The sequence below is a fragment of the Hyaena hyaena genome, unplaced genomic scaffold (assembly GCF_003009895.1).
Source record: "Hyaena hyaena isolate Hyena2069 unplaced genomic scaffold, ASM300989v1 scaffold_1687, whole genome shotgun sequence".
NCBI classification, from domain to species: Eukaryota; Metazoa; Chordata; class Mammalia; order Carnivora; family Hyaenidae; genus Hyaena; species Hyaena hyaena.
Genome location: NW_024082322.1, coordinates 86,668 through 92,883, shown reverse-complemented (window position 1 = coordinate 92,883; position 6,216 = coordinate 86,668). Strand labels below are relative to the sequence as shown.

Below are 6,216 nucleotides of genomic sequence, written 5' to 3'. Positions count from 1 at the left end.
TAAAAAAAAAAAAAAAAAAAAAAAAAAAACCAATTTAGTGGATCCAAACAAAAGTGAATAGATTTTATAACTCACATTTCTAACACTTGCCACACTTCCAAACTTCTAGTGAACCCCAAGAGTTATGAAGTGCTTAATAGTTAACAAAGACTATGCTAGTCTTTAAGGGTAAAGAAGTAATTAAGAAAGGTCTCCGCTTTGTATAGATTTTAAATCTCTAGGGGAAAAACAGCATGTAAAAATTAAGAACAAAAATAAACCTAGTTAAGATCTTAGTAAGGGCTAGACAGAGTTCACAAAAGAGGCAGAATGGGGTCAGGAAAGAGCCAGATCATGAAAGACAAGCTGGTGTGTACTGGGCCAGTCCTGGGAGCCGGAGAAAAGGATCCTTGGTAGACGGTATAGCAGAGCTAAATAAAGCAGAAGTACAAAGAGCTGAACATTTTCTGGAGACTGCCATCCATTCTGTACAGCCAGAATAGAGGTGTAGAGTTGTGAAGACAAAAATGAAGAGTCCAGGGAAGGCTCCAGTTCCCCACCCCCACCTTCAGTTACTCTCATTACATATGCAGAATCTGTTTTCTGAACTCTGAATCTGGGCCCGTCTTATAGCATTCTTTGCCAAATAAAATTCAGCAGACATGACAGTGTGCCAAATCTGAGTTTAGGCATCCAGCAACCTTGCATGTTTCTGCTTGTGCTCTCTCTTGCACCTCTGTCATCCGCATAAATCATGCCCAGGCTAGTCTGCTTAGAGGATGAAGGACACAGGGACCATAGCCAGGCTGCCCCAGTCATTCCAGCTGAGTACACCCTAGACCAGCCAAGGCCAGCCAAGATAAAGAAAGTGACCCAGGAGACCACTGCTATAATGAGAACAATAAATGTTTCCTAAGTATGTCTGTGATTTTGTGGTTGTTACACAGCATTACTCGGGCAACAGACACCTAATACAGACTCATTAGCCAGATGTGAAAGGTCTTGTATAGTACACGACGGAATTTAAATGTGTATGTACGAAATGCAAACCCTTGAAGGGTGTGAAGAGGAGAGGAACATGATCTGATTTGCATTTTGGAGAAGTCACTCTGGCTGTAACATGTAGGTTGAGTTCTAAGTGGAATTTCTTGCAATAGTTTAGGTAAGAGATGGCAAATGCCTCAATGAAAGCAACATCAGCAAAGATGATAAGAAGACAAACACCAGAGACATCAGAGGAGTGGATAATATAGCATACAGAGACTGGTTGGTTGAAGAAAGAGGGGGGAAGGAAAGATTCTGATATGTTTCCCAGGTTTTGATAATATGAAATAAACTGGAGCTAGGTTGTAGGAGAAAATACACTAAGTTCAGTTTTACTATATTAGACTATGGGACATTCAGGTAGATGTTCAGAAATCAGTTTTAAGGATAGGTCTGGAGGTCAGAACTCAGCTCAAAAAATTTTATAGCAATGCTAATTTATGAAATCACAGTACATGAATGGTTAAGTAGAGCCATGAGGATGGATGAAGTTGCCTAGGGGAAGGGTATATGTATTGATGAGAGAGCCAAGGACAGGGCACTAGGTGAGCAATGTTTAAGCTGCTTGCTGAAGATGAAGGGCCAGCAGAGGGCAGACAGAAATACCAGGAGAATCAGGTATCTCAAAGCCAGATGACCATTTCCAAAAGAGAGGGATTGATGCTCCCTATTTGGTGTGAGTTGTATCTCTCCCATTAACAAGATATGTCTATCAAAATTTCAGAACATGAAAAAGATTGAAAGATCAAGAACTCAACACTACAGTGACATCTACAAAGTCATCTTTTCAAACTAAGTAAGTAATTTTATAGGAGTTGGGTCCTGCCAATCTGACAACAAAATAGAAAGTTAAAACATTTTTGAAAATGTTTTTAAAAAATTATTTCAATAACTGTAGAATCACTAAGTGCCATTACATTTAAGAGAAAGAAGAAAGAGAGTTATTTTTAACATCCATTGTAAATTCTCTTCTAATTCCAGGTGGCTTCCCTGGAGAACACTAGAAGTACGGTGAACATAAAGGTCATCTCTCTCTAGTGCAAAGCATGCTGGTCGCCTGATTATTTATAACTTGTCATTCACATCAGCTGATTGAAAAACAAGCCAGGAAGCATTTAGGCCAAATGTGCAGGGATTTGAAGGAGCCTACATTTTTTGATCTTCTGATATAGTATCTCCATTTTAATCTTGCCCTTTTTCAGGACAGAGACCGACCACAGGTTAGCAACTTACTGTGTTAGGGTTGTTTGATTTCATGTATACTCCTGAAAAGCTTACTTTATGGGCTTTGCCTTGGGAAGGAAGGTGAAATTAACACTCCCAGGATATAAGGAACTCCATCTAGGATTTAGAAATCATTCAAACTCGGGATGTCTTGAGTAATGCCACTTGAGCCATACCACTGTCATCGCATTCTAGTTTTTACCAACATGGCTACTATTGGGAGACAGTGGGCTCTATGAGTGCACTAGGTTCATTTTAGGTCTCCTACCTAAGGGAGCTTCTTCAAGGAGAACATAGCAGCTGCTCTAACCACCGGAGGGGGCCATTTCATCAATTTCAACCCTGAATATAAATAAGCAAAACTATTTTTGGTACCAGCGGGCTTCTCACCTGGTGGTGGGAAGGTTTGCTCACCAGTTTCAACGAAAAGAGTCTGGACCCTGGTTGGGGTTTGGGTTGAGAGAAAGCCTCAAACCCTTGATCACCCCTGTGAGGCCTGGAAGAATTAGGGCAGAAGTAGCGGGGCAGGTGGAGAGTCATTCTATTTTAAATTCATTCACAGCATTTCACCAGCACACATCCTTGGAGATATTGGTGATTAAAAACAGGAGCTTTTTAGCTAGAAAAAGAATTCTATGCCTGTTTCAGTGACCAGAAACAAAAGCCTAAATCAAACTAGCTTACCAAGGACCAGCAGGAATTTCTTGGGCCACACAACCAAAAGGCCCAGAAGAATGCTCCCCTCAGAAATGACTGGCTTCTGAATTTAATGTCTTAAGGATGCTCCCTCTCCTTCTCTTGGTTCTGCTTCCCTGTGTGTTGACTTCACTGTTAGGTAGGCCTTCTTCTCATGGCAGCCAGTTGGTCTGGTCAGCTTCAGATTTCAATGGCTCTCACACACAAGGACCCCACCGAAAGCAGAGCACTTCTTTTCCAAACACTCCGGCAAGAGTCTTGGCCCTGGCATGGCTCAGTCCATTTTGGGTTATGTGCCCACCAGTCACTGTGGACTTATCCAGGCCATGGCTACCACCACCACAAAGCCTACGGGGAAAGAGGGGCAGTGGTGTGGATGCACATAGTGGGCTGTATCAAGTCAAAATGAATAATGGCTGGTTCCCCCAAACACACACACACACGCTCTCTCACTCTCTCTCTCTCTCACACACACACAAGTAGTGAAATCATTTCTGAAGAAGGAAGGGATGCTAGACATATAGAAATGCTTTGTGTCTCTTACAACTTGGAAAGCACTTACCACAGTGCTGAGTATGAAAAGAACTTTAAAAACAGTATCTAAAAGAAATCATAAGAGTAATAATAATGATCATGATGATGATATTTTTGAGGCCCAAGTAGATATGATGACATAAAGGAATATAAGATCATTGTTATTTCAGTAATAACTCACTGTTCTTTGTATAATGTCTTTGGTCTATATAGCTGCAAACTTGAATATATGTGATGTCAGTGCTATATTATTATTAATGAAAAATAATGAAAAGATGAAGAAATGTATGTATTCAGTGACTCAATAAAATGGACACCCAGGCATAATAAATAATTTTGTGTTCTAGGAAATGGGTAGCTGAATGGGTAGTCACTGGTTTTGTGTTCCTGTTTCAGCCATGACAATGTATCATTAGGCAAATTTCTATGTCATTTACCATTGAGCAGAAGTCCCTATACCAGGCAGGGCCCTAAAACATGACTGCAAACCACTGGGCCTTTGTTCGGGCTATCTTTCTGTCCAGATGTGCTGCTGCCCGCCTCTCTGGCTATCTAAATCAGTCCAAAACTTTATCTCTGCTATGACCACCACCGTAATTCTCACTGGTTTCTGGTGTATCTCATGGCATTTTGTTAGCTGTCAAAGTTGCTGGAAAACTCAGCAAACTTTTAAACTCTTACTTTCACTTTATGGAGTTTTGTGTCTATAGCACGATTTGACACTTTAAGCCATATTTGTATTTCCTGTATGTTTTTACAGTATACCTCTTTTTCACTTCTACCCTCTTGCAGTTAATACTTGCAACTTTTTGGGTATTCCATTCCTTCTCTTCTCTTTGTAGATACCACTTCTTGAATATGAAACAGGACTCCTCTGCCACGCTTTCCCCACTTCCATTCTTCACCTGACTACCCCCACTTGCCCTACTCTGATTAAATGTTGTCTTCTCCAATGAGCCTTCCATGACCCTGAAAGTTAGGGCGGGTACGCCCTGTCATTTTCCAGAGTCTTTTCAGCAGTCCAGGTATGCCTTTTCTTTGTGAGTATCATCAATGTAAAATCTTCAAGAAGCCTTTGATCTACTCAGCAATTCAAAAATAACTCACAGGAAAAAATTAGAGACCAATTTAATCCTAAGTGACATTGTACTCACTAAAAGTACGTGTGGAGTTCAGCAAAAAGGAAAACTCAGAAAGGTTTCAGGGAATGGTGTGTTTTATTCATCACAGTGTACTTAAGCTCTGTGCTCAGTATCTAGAACAGATAGAATACCAGATGTTGGTACCTAGACAAACAGAATAATTTGGAGGAATGCCTTAAGGGATGGTAGAAGAATCAGAGGAGGGAGTGAAGGATGGAGAATCTAACACAGTGCAAAGCAGGAACTGTATTTGAACGCATAGAGCTGAGTAGATTATTATTAGATCTAGTTTCAATCTCTTATAAAACTATATGAATCACTCAATCCTTGATTTAAGACAGACTTTAGGCAGAAGTGCCTTTAAAACGAGAAGGAAAAAAGAAACAAGAAGAGACATGAAGGTTTGGAGCAGTGAGGATGAGGGAAGAATGAATCACAGCCATAGAGAGTTTGCTAGTTTTACACTCTCACTTTTAGAAAATCAAATATGCCACACCAGTCTGATGTCTGCAATGGATTCTGTTTTAAAGATGTATTGTTTTTAATCAACAGATGCTTTAAAGTTTGATCAGGGACTGAGAAATCATATAGCACTTATCCCAAATAGCATCTCTCACACAAATCTGGAATGTATTACCATTGAAACGGAAAACAATGCTTTAGTGCCATGAACCTTAATCAAGAATTTGGGGTGATCTATTGTTTATCAAAACATTGGTCTGTGTACATGGGTCGTAATGAAATAATCACTCCACAGGAACTTAATACATTCTGGGAACAATCCTCGAGTGTTGTACCCAGGGAACCTAATAAAGAAATTTGAAGCAACTGGGTGAGAGGAACAGGAAAACAAGCCAGGCTGTTATCTCTTATTGAGTCTATTTTCTCATAGAGAATCCTGAGAAAACAAAAGACATCTTGTTTGAAGTGTTTTTGCCTTCTTCAAGTTTGAAGCGGGAAAAAAAAACCTTTGAAGTACTTACAAATTAAACATTGCCAGAGACTATTTCTTCCTTTATGTCTGAAATATTTACTAATTCTGTAATTAGACAATTTTGCCTTTAAAAATTATTTATTTCATTAGCATATACTTGTACCTGGAGCTAAGCACTGCTAAGGAAACTGGAGATGTAAAATTGCATCAATATCATCTGGGAACTGGTTGGAAACACCAGCCCTAATGAATCAGAATCTGCAGTTTAGCAAGAGCATCAGGTGATGGGTACATGCTTGAAATTTTGAGAAGCAATGTTATGGCTATACGTTGAAATCACATAGGTTTGTTTTGGTTTTTAATGCTGTTGCCTAGATCCTAGTTCCAGAAATTTCTATTTAATTTGCATGGGGTACATCCTGAGCATTGGAGTTTTCGCAAAGATCTCCAGGTTATTCTAATATGCAACAAAGTTTAAGAATCCTGCCCTGGGCATGTATCCCAATGTTCATAGCAGCACTCTCAACAATAGCCAAAACATGGAAAGAGCCTAAGTGTCCACCAACGGACGAATGGATCAAGAAGATGTGGTTTATCTATACCATGGAATACTACATGGCAATGAGAAACAATGAAATCTGGCCATGTGTAGCAACATGGATG

At 39.8% G+C, this 6,216-nt stretch overlaps 1 long non-coding RNA gene across 1 annotated transcript in view; it reads right to left on the bottom strand.

Annotated features, from left to right (window-relative positions):
* Positions 1 to 6,216, bottom strand: part of LOC120226423 — a 137,874-nt gene that overhangs the window by 47,483 nt on the left and 84,175 nt on the right. The window lies entirely within an intron of this gene.